This window comes from Salmo salar, chromosome 23, assembly GCF_965601325.2.
Source record: "Salmo salar chromosome 23, fSalSal1, whole genome shotgun sequence".
In the NCBI taxonomy this organism is placed as follows: Eukaryota; Metazoa; Chordata; class Actinopteri; order Salmoniformes; family Salmonidae; genus Salmo; species Salmo salar.
The window spans coordinates 32,677,288-32,691,366 of record NC_138313.1 but is presented as its reverse complement, the minus strand read 5'-3'; the positions used below and the strand labels follow the sequence as shown (position 1 = coordinate 32,691,366).

Below are 14,079 nucleotides of genomic sequence, written 5' to 3'. Positions count from 1 at the left end.
CATTGACACATTTCTTTCTCTCTGAAATCCCTTGCTTTCTCCCCCATTGCTCTCTGTTTTGTACAATAAATACACTGTCTACTTCAGCATGTTTCTCTTCAAGTTCCCTCTCTCTTTTTGGCGTGTAGTAAAAGTTTTGCTTGGACATTTTTGACTTGCTGATTCCTGTCTGATCCCGATTGGTCATAAACTCAGCAAAAAAAGAAACGTCCCTTTTTCAGGACCCTGTCTTTGAAAGATAATTCGTAAAAATCCAAATAACTTCTCAGATCTTCATTGTAAAGGGTTTCAACACTGTTTCCCATGCTTGTTCAATGAACCATAAACAATTAATGAACATGCACCTGTGGAACAGTCGTTAAGACACTAACAGCTTACAGACGGTAGGCAATTAAGGTCACAGTTATGAAAACTTAGAACACTAAAGAGGCCTTTCTTCTGACTCTGAAAAACACCAAACGAAAGATGCCCAGAGTCCCTGCTCATCTGCGTGAACATGCCTTAGGCATGCTGCAAGGAGGCATGAGGACTGCAGATGTGGCCAGGGCAATAAATTGCAATGTCCGTACTGTGAGATGCCTAAGACAGCACTACAGGGAGACAGGACGGACAGCTGATCATCCTCGCAGCGGCAGACCACGTGTAACAACACCTGCACAGGATCGGTACATCCGAACATCACACCTGCGGGACAGGTACAGGATGGCAACAACAACTGCCCGAGTTACACCAGGAATGCACAATCCCTCCATCAGTGCTCAGACTGTCCGCAATAGGCTGAGAGAGGCTGGACTGAGGGCTTGACGGCCTGTTGTAAGGCAGGTCCTCACCAGACATAACCGGCAACAACGTTGCCTATGGGCACAAAACCCACCATTGCTGGACCAGACAGGACAGGCTAAAAGTGCTCTTCACTGACAAGTCGCGGTTTTGTCTCACCAGGGGTGATGGTCGGATTCGCGTTTATTGTCAAAGGAATTAGCGTTACACCGAGGCCTGTACTCTGGAGCGGGATCGATTTGGAGGTGGAGGGTCCGTCATGGTCTGGGGCGGTGTGTCACAGCATCATCGGACTGAGCTTGTTATCATTGCAGGCAATCTCAACACTGTGCGTTACAGGGAAGACATCCTCCTACCTCATGTGGTACCCTTCCTGCAGGCTCATCCCAGTGTGAGTTCCAATCATGTAATTTGACCAGACATTCCGTAAAGGATGTCATTCAGTTGCCAAAGCTACACTGTATATTGAGCATGCTACTTATCTTGGTCCAGATCTTTCTGTAAATACATTTCCTTTTATTTTTAAGAGCAAAACTAGCTAAATTAATATTTACATAAACATAACTTTTACACATTTCAGAGATGATTTTTATTATAGTTTTTCAAAACTTTTCAGAAGAATTGGTTATTTGAAAATAATAAAATGACAAAAGACAATGCCACCAGCCATAGTTGACAATGCCACCAGCCATAGTGCTCATTCTGTGTGATTTCCTGCAGGACAGGAATGTCAGTGTTCTGCCATGTCCAGCGAAGAGCCCGGATCTCGATCCCATTGAGCACGTCTGGGACCTGTTGGATCGGAGGGCTAGGGCCATTCCCCCCAGAAATGTCCGGGAACTTGCAGGTGCCTTGGTGGAAGAGTGGGGTAACATCTCACAGCAAGAACTGGCAAATCTGGTGCAGTCTATGAGGAGGAGATGCACTGCAGTACTTAATGCAGCTGGTGGCCACACCAGATACTGACTGTTACTTTTGATTTTGACCCCCCCTTTGTTCAGGGACACATTATTCCATTTCTGTTAGTCACATGCCTGTGGAACTTGTTCAGTTTATATCTCAGTTGTTGAATCTTGTTATGTTTCTACAAATATTTGCTCATGTTAAGTTTGCTGAAAATAAGCGCAGTTGACAGCAAGAGGACGTTTCTTTTTTTGGTTCTAAACATGGAAACAAACAATATTGCCTGGTGGGTGATAACAACGGAGTACTATATAAAGGGGAACTAATCAGGGAGGTGATGAAGTCCAGGTGTGCCTAATGAGGCGCAGGTGTGCACAATGACGGTTACCAGGTGTGCATAAGGATGGGTTGCCAGGACCAGTGGTTAGTAGACCGGTGACGTTGAGCGCCTGAGAGGGGGAGCAGGAGTGGACGTGACAGTATGTGGATGAAGGCGAATAAAATTTAAAGATAAATAAATGGCTACAGTTGACACTTTTTTTTAGGTATTTCATGAAATGGTGTTTTTAGAAAAGGGGTTAGATAAGTTCTTCAAGTGCAGTCGCAAAAACCATCAAGCACTAAGATGATTTAACGAGTCCGAAGCAAAGGATATATTGCTTTCTCGGGAAACGGGCCCAAATTCCCATCATTTGTGTGAAGAAAAGACTGAGAAGAAGGGGGCGGAGGTTGGGCTGCCTTCTGAGAATTTGTAGGCGAGTGAGTAAACCCCCTCTACCATCAGTCCTATTAGTCAACGTGCAATCATTGGAGAACAAAATGGATGAGCTCCGATCAAGGATATCCTTGTAACTAACAGCTGGTGCACTAAATCTAATATTAAGGAAGTCACAAGGTTTTTCTCACTGAGGTAGAGTATCTCATGATAAGCTGTAGACCACACTATTGACCAAGAGAATTTTAATCTATATTTTTCGTAGCTGTCTATTTACCACCGCAAACCAATGCTGGCACTAAGATGGCAGTCAACGAGCTGTTAAGCAAACAGGAAAATACTCATCCAGAGGTGGTGCTCCTAGAGGCCGGGGACTTTAATGCAGGGAAACTTAAATCCATTTTAACTCATTTCTATCAGCAACAAGAGGGAAAAAAACTCTAGACAACCTTTACTCAACATAAAGAGATGTGTACAAAGCTCTCCCTCGCCCTCCATTTGGCAAATCTGACCATAACTCTATCCTCCTGATTCCTGCTTACAAGCAAAAACTAAAACAGGAAGTACCAGTGACTCGCTCAATAAGGAAGTGGTCAGAGGATGCAGATGCTAAGCTACAGAACTGTTTTGCTAGCACAGACTGGAATATGTTCCGGGATTCTTCCGATGGCATTGAGGAGTACACCACATCAGTCACCGGCTTCATCAATAAGTGCATCGATGACGTCGTCCCAACAGTGACCGTACATACATACCCCAACCAGAAGCCATGGATTACAGGCAACATCCACACGAACACTAAAGGCTAGAGCTGCTGCTTTCAAGGAGTGGGACTCCAACCCGGATGCTTATAAGAAATCCCGCTATGCTCTCCGATGAACCATCAAACAGACAAAGTGTTAATACAGGATTAAGATTGAATCGTACTACACCAGCTCTGACGCTCGTCGGATATGGCAGGGCTTGCAAACTATTACAGACTACAAAAGGAAGCACATCCGCGAGCTGCCCAGTGACACAAGCCTACCAGATGAGCTAAATAACGTCTATGCTTGCTTCGAGGCAAGCAACACTGAAGCATGCATGAGAGCATCAGCTGTTCCGGATGACTGTGTGATCACGCTCGCCGTAACCGATGTGAGTAAGACCTTTAAACAGGTCAACATTCACAAGGCCGCAGGGCCAGATGGATAACCAGGGTGTGTACTCCGAGCATGTGCTGACCAACTGGCAGGTGTCTTCACTGACATTTTCAACCTGTCCCTGACCGAGTTTGTAACACAAACATGTTTCGAGCAGACCACCTGTGCCCAAGAAATCCAAGGTAACCTGCCTAAATGACTACCGACCTGTAGTACTGACGTCTGTAGCCATGAAGTGCTTTGAAAGGCTGGTCATGGCTCACATCAACACCATTATCCCAGAAACCCTAGACCCACCCCAATTTGCATACTGCGCCAACAGATTCACAGATGATGCAATCTCTATTGCACTTCACACTGCCCTTTCACACCTGGACAAACGGAACACACTAAGAGAGAATGCTATTCATTGACTACAGCCCAGCGTTCAACACCATAGTGCCCTAGATGCTCATCACTAAAATAAGGACCCTGGGACTAAACACCTCCCTCTGCAACTGGATCTTGGACTTCCTGACGGGCCGCCCCCAGGTGGTAAGAGTAGGTAACAACACATCCACCACGCTGATCCTCAACACAGGGACCACTCAGGGGTGCGTGCTCAGTTCCATCCTGTACTCCCTGTTCACCCATGACTGCATGGCCAAGCACAACTCCAACACCATCATTAAGTTTGCCGACGACACAACAGTGGTAGGCCTGATCACTGACAATGATGAGACAGCCTATAGGGAGGAGGTCAGAGACCTGGCAGTGTGGTGCCAGGATAACAATCTCTCCCTCAACGTGATCAAGACAAAGGAGATGATTGTGGACTACAGAAAAATGAGGACCAAGCACGCCCCCATTCTCATTGACGGGGCTGTAGTGGAGCAGGTTGAGAGCTTCAAGTGTCTTGGTGTCCACATCACCAACAAACTATCATGGTCCAAACACACCAAGACAGTCATGAAGAGGGCATGACAACGCCTATTCCCCCTCAGGAGACTGAAAAGATTTGGCATGGGTCCTCAGATCATCAAAAAGTTCTACAGCTGCACTATTGAGAGCATCCTGACTGGTTGCATCTCCACCTGGTATGGCAACTGCACTGCCTCCGACCGCAAGGCACTACAGAGGGTAGTGCGTACAGCCCAGTACATCACTGGGGCCAAGCTTCCTTCCATCCAAAACCACTATACCAGGTGGTGTCAGAGGAAGGCCCAAAGAAATGCCAAGGACTCCAGCCACCCTAATCATAGACTGTTCTCTCTGCTCCCACACAGAAAGCGGTACCAGAGCGCCAAGTCTAGGTCAAAAAGGCTTCTTAACAGCTTCTACCCCCAATCCATAAGACTCTTGAACAGTAAATCAAATGGCCACCTGGACTATTTGCATTGTCCCCACCCCACTCCCCATTTTTACGCTGCTGCTACTCTCTGTTTATTATTCATGCATAGTCACTTTACCTACTGTACATGTACATATTACCTTGAATAACTGGTGCCCCCACACAGTGACTCTGTACCGGAACCCCCTGTATATAGCCTCGCTGTCACGCCCTGGCCATAGAGAGGGTTTTATTCTCTATTTTGGTTAGGCCAGGGTGTGACTAGGGTGGGAATTCTATGTCCTTTATTCTATGTTTTTGTATTTCTTTGTTTTGGCCTGGTATGGCTCTCAATCAGGGACAGCTGTATATCGTTGTCGCTGATTGGGAGCCATACTTAGGTAGCCTGTTTTCCTTTGGGTTTTTGTGGGTGGTTATTTTCTGTTTAGTCATTTGTTACCTGACAGAACTGTTTGGCTGTTGTCTTCTGTTTATTTTGTAAAGTGTTCTCTTTCCATTAAATTACAAAGATGAGCACTGACCACACTGCGCCTTGGTCTACTCCATTCAACAGCCGTTACAGAACCACCCACCACAAGCGGACCAAGCAGCGTGGAGAGGAGGACTGGACATGGGAGGACATCCTGGACGACAAGGGATCCTACACTTGGGAAGAGATCCTTGTCGGAAGGGATCGCCTCCCATGGGAACAGGTAGAGGCACTCAGAAGAGCGGAGGCAGCAGGAGAAAAGGACCAACGGCAACGGTATGAGGGAACACGGCTGGCAAGGAAGCCCGAGAGGCAGCCCCAAAAACAAATTGTCTGCATGTCTCCCCAGCCTGGTGAGTCCTGTGCCTGCGCCCAGAGCCAGGCCTCCTACAAGTCTCCCCAGCCTGGTGCGTCCTGTGCCTGCTCCCAGAGCCAGGCCTCCTGCATGTCTCCCCAGTCTGGTGAGTCCTGTGCCTGCTCCCAGAGCCAGGCCTCCTGCATGTCTCCCCAGCCTGGTGAGTCCTGTGCCTGCGCCCAGAGCCAGGCCTCCTGCAAGTCTCCCGAGCCTGGTGCGTCCTGTGCCTGCTCCCAGAGCCAGGCCTCCTGCATGTCTCCCCAGTCTGGTGAGTCCTGTGCCTGCTCCCAGAGCCAGGCCTCCTGCATGTCTCCCCAGCCTGGTGAGTCCTGTGCCTGCGCCCAGAGCCAGGCCTCCTGCAAGTCTCCCGAGCCTGGTGTGTCCTGTGCCTACTCCCAGAGCCAGGCCTCCTGCATGTCTCCCCAGCCTGGTGAGTCCTGTGCCTGCGCCCAGAGCCAGGCCTCCTGCAAGTCTCCCCAGCCTGGTGAGTCCTGTGCCTGCGCCCAGAGCCAGGCCTCCTGCATGTCTTCCCAGCCTGTTGAGTCCTGTGCCTGCGCCCAGAGCCAGGTCTCCTGCATGTCTCCCCAGCCTGGTGAGTATTGTGCCTGCTCCCAGAGCCAGGCCTACTGCAAGTCCCGCCAGTCCGGAGCCGCCAGAGCCGCCCGCCTGTCCGGCACAGCCAGAGTCGCCCGCCAGTCCGGGGCCCGCAGTGAGGGTCCCCAGTCCGGGGTCGGCGGCGAGGGACCCCGCTCTAGAGGCGCCACCAAAGTGGGGTGAGCCAGTGGTGGAGCGGGGTCTGCGTCCCGCCCCTGAGCCGCCACCGCGGATAGATGCCCACCCGGACCCTTCCCTAGAGGTTTAGGTTTTTGCGGCCGGAGTCCGCACCTTTGGGGGGGGTACTGTCACGCCCTGGCCATAGAGAGGGTTTTATTCTCTATTTTGGTTAGGCCAGGGTGTGACTAGGGTGGGCATTCTATGTCCTTTTTTCTATGTTTTTGTATTTCTTTGTTTTGGCCTGGTATGGCTCTCAATCAGGGACAGCTGTACATCGTTGTCGCTGATTGGGAGCCATACTTAGGTAGCCTGTTTTCCTTTGGGTTTTGTGGGTGGTTATTTTCTCTTTAGTCATTTGTTACCTGACAGAACTGTTTGGCTGTTGTCTTTTGTTTATTTTGTAAAGTGTTCTCTTTTTCCATTAAATTACAAAGATGAGCACTAACCACACTGCACCTTGGTCTACTCCATTCAACAGCTGTTACACTTGCTACTGTTATTTTATTGTTGCTCCTCACTTTTTATTTTATTTATTTTTTCTTAAAACTGCATTGTTGGTTAAGGGCTTGTAAGTAAGCATTTCACGGTAAGGTCTACACTTGTTGTATTCAGCGCAAATGATTAATACAATTTGATTTGGTTTGAAACTGTCTCTCATGAGGAACGCCACAGGAAAGGAAGACCCAGAGTTACTGCTGCAGAGGATAAGTTCATTAGACTTAACTGCACCTCAGATTGCAGCTACACAGAGTTCAAGTAACAGACACATCTCAACATGAACTGTTCAGAGCAGACTGTGTGAATCAGGCTTTCATGGTCGATTTGCTGCAAAGAAACCACTACTAAATGAAACCAATAATAAGAAGAGACTTGCTTGGGCCAAAAAACACAAGGAATGGACATTAAACCAGTGGAAATCTGTCCTTTTGAGATTTTTGGTTCCAACCGCCGTGCCTTTGTGAGAAGCAGAGTAGGTGAACGGATGATCTCCTCATGTGTGGTTCCCACCGTGAAGCATGGAGGAGGAGGTGGGATGTTGTGGGAGTGCTTTGCTGGTGACACTGTCAGTGATTTATTTAGAATTCGAGGCACATTTAACCAGCATGACTACCACAGCATTCTGCAGCGATACGCCATCCCATCTGGTTTGCGCTTAGTGGGACTATCATTTGTTTTTCAACCAGACAATGACCCAAACTCACCTCCAGGCTGTGTAAGGGCTATTTGACCAAGAGCGATAGTGATGGCGTGCTGCATCAGATGACCTGGCCTCCACAATTACCCGACCTAAACCCAATTGAGATGGTTTGGGATGAGTTGGACCGCAGAGTGAAGGAAAAACAGCCAACAAGGGCTCAGCATATGGGGGAACTGCTTCAAGACTGTTGGAAAAGCATTCCAAGTGAAGCTGGTTGAGAGAGTGTGTGCAAAACTGTCATCAAGGCAAAGGGTGGCTACTTTGAAGAATCTAAAATCTAAAATATAGGCGCTATCAGTCACTAATTGTATATTGTTCACCCCCACCCCCCCCCCCACACACACACAAACACTGACTGAGTATCTCACTCTCAGATTCCAACTGCTGATTCATGTTTGGACATATAAATACTGTAAATCTACCAAAGAAAGGTCTGTTAATTGCTCACTTGAATATATGCAGTTTAAGGAACACGTTTCATGAAATATGCTGTCTAGTGCAGTCAAACAATATTCATATATTGGCAATATCAGAGACTCACTTTGACTCTTTTTTTGAGGATGCTGAGATCTCTATACGTGGATACAATTTGTTCAGGAGGGACAAAAATAGATATGGGGGTGGAGTTGCAGTTTACATCCAGAGTCATTTTCCAGCAAAACAACGTAAGGACTTAATGTTGAATTGATTAGAGGCGCTATGGGTACAGGTGCATTGACCACATTTGAAAACTATACTAGTTGGTTGCTGCTATAGGCCACCTAGTGCTGATGTGAAATATCTTGATGTAATTTGCGAAATGTTGGATAAGGTATCTAATGAAAATAGGGAAATATATATTTTTGGGAGATATGAATATAATTTTTTTTAGCATCAATGTCCAATGAGAAAGAAATGTATTTCTGTTGCCAATGTACGTATGTAACCTGACCCAAGTTATGACATTACCAACCAGAACGTTCACTAATAGGTCCGGTATCACATCATCAACTTGTATTGATCACATTTTTACTAACATGCCTGAACATTGTTCTAAAGCTGTATCAGTGGCACGAGGTTGCAGTGATCATAACTTGGTTGCACTCACTAGGAAAACTAAAATAGCAAAGGCTGCCCCTAAGGTAATCTACCGAACGTCCTGCAGAGGGTTCAATCAGGATTTATTTGTGGATGAGATTAAGAATGTGCAATGGTTAGAGGTATGAAATGTCACAAAATTTGTTTATGACATTATTTATGAGTATAGCTGATAAGCATGCCCCTTTAAGAAAATGCACTGTGAGGTCAAACGGTGACCCATAGATTAATGATGAGCTGAGAAATTGAATGATTCAACGTTATGATGACAAAAAAGCAGCAGATAAATCTGGCACTCTGTTTGATAAGCAAAGTTAATGTAAATAAAGAAATCTTGTGACCAAACTCAACAAAGGAAAGAAGAAGGGATTCTATCACCACAAAATTAATGAAGTAAAGGGTGATGGAAAAATCTATGGAGAACGTTGAACGCTATTATGGGTAGGAATTCGAACATGTCCGCCTCTTTTGTTGAATCACAGAGTATATTTCTTACAAAACCACACGACATCGCAAACAACTTTAATGAATATTTTACAGGCAAAGTAGAAAAGTTGAGGAATGCTATGATTCCAACTGATGGCTCCATGTCATATACCCTTATAAAAGATTGTATCATGAAGGAGAGGCAATGCATGTTCGAATTTCACCAAGTAGAAAGGGAAGAGGTAGAATGGATGCTGTTGTATCTTTCGGATGACAAGTCACCTGCTACAGATAATCTTGACGCCAAATTGCTTAGAGCTACAGCTAACCAAATATCTACCCCAATCTCTCATATTTTGAATAAGTGCTTGATGTATAGGGTGTGCCCAGAAGTCTGGAAAGAGTCTCAGGTTATTCCACTACTTAAGGATAAAGAAATCTACATTCAATGGTCCTAATAATCGGCCTATAAACTTGCTGCCTGTGTTAAGTAAATTATTGGGAAAAACTGTATCTGTACAAATCAAGGATTATTTCTCATGTAATGGTCTGATAACGGATTTCCAGCATGCATACAAAGAAGGGCATTCTACGAGTACGTCCTTAGCACAAATGACAGATGATTGGTTAAAGAGTATGGATGACAGGAAGTTAGTTGGTGCAGTGTTGCTAGATTTCAGTGCTGCTTTTGATGTAATTGATCATGAACTGTTACTAGGTAAACTCAAATGTTGTGGCTTTAAGTCTGCAGCTCTATCCTGGATGGAAAGCTATCTATCCAGGAAAGGGCAAAAAGTGTTCTTTAAAGGTAGCTTTTCAAACAGTAAAGATATACACTGTGGTGTTCCTCAAGGAGGCTGCCTAGGCCCACTTTTCTACTCTGTTCATTACCTTCAGTAATGAACAGAGTACCTTCAGTAATGAACAAAGCAAGAGTGGTAATGTATGCTGATGACTCTACAATGTATAGCGCAGCATCAGGATGTAATGAGTAGTGAACTAAGAATGGTGTCTGAGTGGGTTGATATGAACAAATTGGTGTTGAACATTTCTAAAACTAAATGTATTGTATTTGGTTCAAGATATATGCTTGCTGATGATCCCCAATTGAATTTGCGATGAATAGAACGCATGTAGAGCAAGTGAAAAAAAAAAAAGTACTAGGCGTCATGTTGGATGCAGCTTTATCATGGTCAGAACACATAGATAATATTGTTATTAAGATGGATAAGGGAATTGCTGTTACAAGAAAATATTTAGAGTATGTAATTTCTAGTACTCTGAATCAGGTGATTCAATCCCTGGTCCTATCACACTTAGAGCACTGTCCAGTTATAAGGTAATTTGCAGCAAAGAAAGATATAAAATAAATCTCCAAATCGCTCAAAACAGGGCTGCCAGATTAGCTCTTCATTGCTCTATCCATATGAATATGATCAAAATGCATCAGAATCTCTCATGGCTTCACGTTGAAAACAAATTACTAACCAATCTCCTGATTTTCTTTAGGAATGTTATATTTTTCCAAAAAACACAGTATTTTTCAGGCCAGTTAGTACTTACTAGCAACATGCATAACCACCAAACCAGGCAGGTAAATTCATGGCATCTAAGACAACCCAAGCCAAGGACAAATCACCTTAAATCTACAGTTTTATATAGAGTCATAGCTGAATGGAACTCTTTACCAATCCATATTTCTCAGGCAAAAAGTAAATCCACCTTCAAGAAAAAAATGTAAGATCATCTAATCCGATAAGACCATATGACTGGACAGGAAATAGAAAGTATCAACTGAATGTTAAATGTGTTTCCTGTCAGGTATTTTAATTGTCTGTATTGTTTACTTGTTAAATTTTTGTAAAGTCTTAATTTGTAATTGTTTGTAATGTCTTATTAATTAGTGTTGGACCCCAGGAAGATTAGCTAACGTTACGGCGTTAGCTAATGTGGATCCTAATAAAAATGCACAAATTTACAACTCATCCCAAACCATCTCAACTGGGTTGAGGTCGAGTGATTGTGGAGGCCAGGTCATCTGATGCAGCACTCCATCACTCTCCTTCTTGGTCAAATAGCCTTTACATGGCCTGGAGGTGTTTTGGGTCATTGTCCTGTTGAAAAACAAATGATAGTCCCACTAAGCCCAAACCAGATGGGATGGCGTATCGCTGCAGAATGCTGTGGTAGCCATGCTGGTTAAGTGTGCCTTGAATTCTAGCTAAATCACAGTGTCACCAGCAAAGCACCCCCACACCACCTCCTCCATACTTCACAGTGGGAACCACACATGCGGAGATCATCCGTTCACCTACTCTGCGTCTCACAAAGGCACGGCAGTTGAAACCATACATCTCAAATTTAGACTCATCAGACCAAGGGACAGATTTCCACCGGTCTAATGTCCATTGCTCGTGTTTCTTGGCCCAAGCAAGTCTCTTCTTATTATTGGTGTCCTTTAGTAGTGGTTTCTTCCAATTCGACCATGAAGGCCTGATTCACGCAGTCTCCTCTGAACAGTTGATGTTGAGATGTGTCTGTTACTTGAACTCTGTGAAGTATTTATTTGGGCTGCAATTTCTGAGGCTGTAACTCTAATGAACTTATCATCTACAGCAGAGGTAACTCTGGGTCTTCCTATCCTGTGGCGGCCCTCATGAGAGACAGTTTCATCGTAGCGCTTGATGGTTTTTGTGACTGCACTTGAAGAAACTTTCAAGAAAAGTTATTGAAATGTTCCGTATTGACTGACCTTCATGTCTTAAAGTAATGATGGTCTGTCATTTCTCTTTGCTTATTTGAGCTGTTCTTGCCATAATATGGACATGGAATTTTACCAAATAGGGCTATCTTCTGTATACCACCCCTACCTTGTCACAACACAACTGATTGGCTCAAACGCATTAAGAAGGATAGAAATTCCACAAATTAACTTTTACCAAGGCACACCTGTTAATTGAAATGCATTCCAGGTGACTACCTCATGAAGTTGGTTGAGAAAATGCCAAGAGTGTGCAAAGCTGTCAAGGCAAAGGGTGGCTATTTGAAGAATATCAAATATAAAATATATTTTGATTTGTTTAACACTTTTTTTGGTTACAACATGATTCCATATGTGTTATTTCATAGTTTCGATGTCTTCACTATTATTCTACAATGTAGAAAATAGTACAAATAAAGAAAAACCCTTGAATGAGTTTGGGTCCAAACACTTGACTGGTACTGTGTGTTTTCAAAACTGTTATGTTTCCATGAATTCTGATTATTTCCAGGGATACACAACATCCTGAAATATATGTAGATAGATTTGTTAGAAATAATACTATATTTCCCTTGACATAGTGATGCTGAATGTAATTTAAAAAAACAGCAAAATATACCCCACTCTCCCCTAGACCATGACAATCAGATTGGCTACAATGACTATTCAGGCTCATAGGTGAACAAACATGTGATATTAAGTTCAAAGGGCAACTTTACAAACATCTGAACTTCAATCATTGTCCTTTGTTAGTTATTTTCACAAAGACCAAGCGGGATGGCAAGTTTCTGAAAGCCTGTACCAATACCAGACGTGAATAGTACACGGCGTACTCTCTCATTTCAGAATTTTTCCTGTAGTTTACTGTCATCATTGTTGCTGAAACGTTGCGGCAGTAAACTAGGTCTGTAGGCTGTACATACTGTAGAATAGAGCCATAGCTCTACAACATCCGGGCATTCCTCAGCCTGCGCAGAAACGGAATGGCGGAGGTAAGTAAGCAAAAGGGCTTGGGTAGGAATGTGAGGACTAAATGATACTGGAACAGCTCTGAGTTTGAGAGCCTCTGTCGTCCAAGACTGTAGCTATCGATGTTGACAATCGTATCAACGGGTTACAGAAGGTTGTGAATGTAATATGTGTTGATAATTAAGGAAGTAAAATGGGGGCATTTTGTCCCAGGCTCGCCTCTCCGCGTTCTTCGCATTAAAGAGCCATTCCCAATTTGCCAGATAGTGCGCTATAGAACACAATCGGAGACCACCTCGATGGTGGTGCTGAAGAAGTGGTCCAGGTGTGCTCCGTTAGTAATGCATTTGGACTGCAAACTTTGAGAGAAGTCCGACTTATTTCAGATACTCTGTCGGTGTCTTTTCGGGTGAAAACGCAATAGCCAGAACTATTTCCTTCTCTCGCGTGCCATTTGTGAGTCAGAGGAAGGAACGTTCAGCACCAAGTTACAGGAAAGCGCCTTGGTCATTGCGTCCTGAAGTGAAGTGGACCAAGCTTTTCAAAGTTAAAATGGCCATAAACGTACCTGTCACAAATGTATTGTTTGTGAAAGTATTCGCCCTAAAGAGTTTTAAGTAGACCACAGCTGTATTTGCTTGAGGTGAAAACTAACTCTTGACTGTTGGTTCATAGGTCAACTACAAAAAGTCAAATTCAGTTTTTCTAGTAACATTAGTTTCCACTGTTGGATTAACTTCAACCAGTCTTTAATTCATGAGTGGTTGTAAGGTAACTTTGAATTACAGAACAAGTAAAAAGACTTGTAACACTTTACACAACAGCAGGTAAGCCTATAATGCATTATTATAAACTAGGTGGTTCGAGCCCTGAATACTGATTGGCTGAAAACCATTGTATATCAGACCGTATACCACGGATATGACAAAACATTTATTTTTACTGTTCTAATAATGTTGGTAACCATTTTATAATAGCAATAAGTCACCTCAGGGTTTTGTGATATATGGCCAATATACCACGGCTAAGGGCTGTATCCAGGCCATCATGCATATGAACAGCCCTTAGCTGTGGTATATTGGCCATATGCCACACCCCCTCGGGCCTTATTGCTTAAATATACTGCTATAATGCATTCTAGGGCTTGTCATAAGCATGTATGACAGGCCTTATAATGTTT

At 44.3% G+C, this 14,079-nt stretch overlaps 1 protein-coding gene across 2 annotated transcripts in view; it reads left to right on the top strand.

Moving 5' to 3' along the window:
* Nucleotides 1-12,644: 12,644 nt before the first annotated feature.
* The window catches only part of LOC106584411 (mesoderm induction early response protein 2), a 30,481-nt gene continuing 29,046 nt past the window's right edge, over nt 12,645-14,079 (top strand). For both annotated transcript variants that reach the window (XM_045706237.1, XM_082968064.1), the window contains exon 1: nt 12,645-12,922. The gene's annotated coding sequence lies outside the window, so the exon portion shown is untranslated. The remainder of the gene's footprint in view (nt 12,923-14,079) is intronic.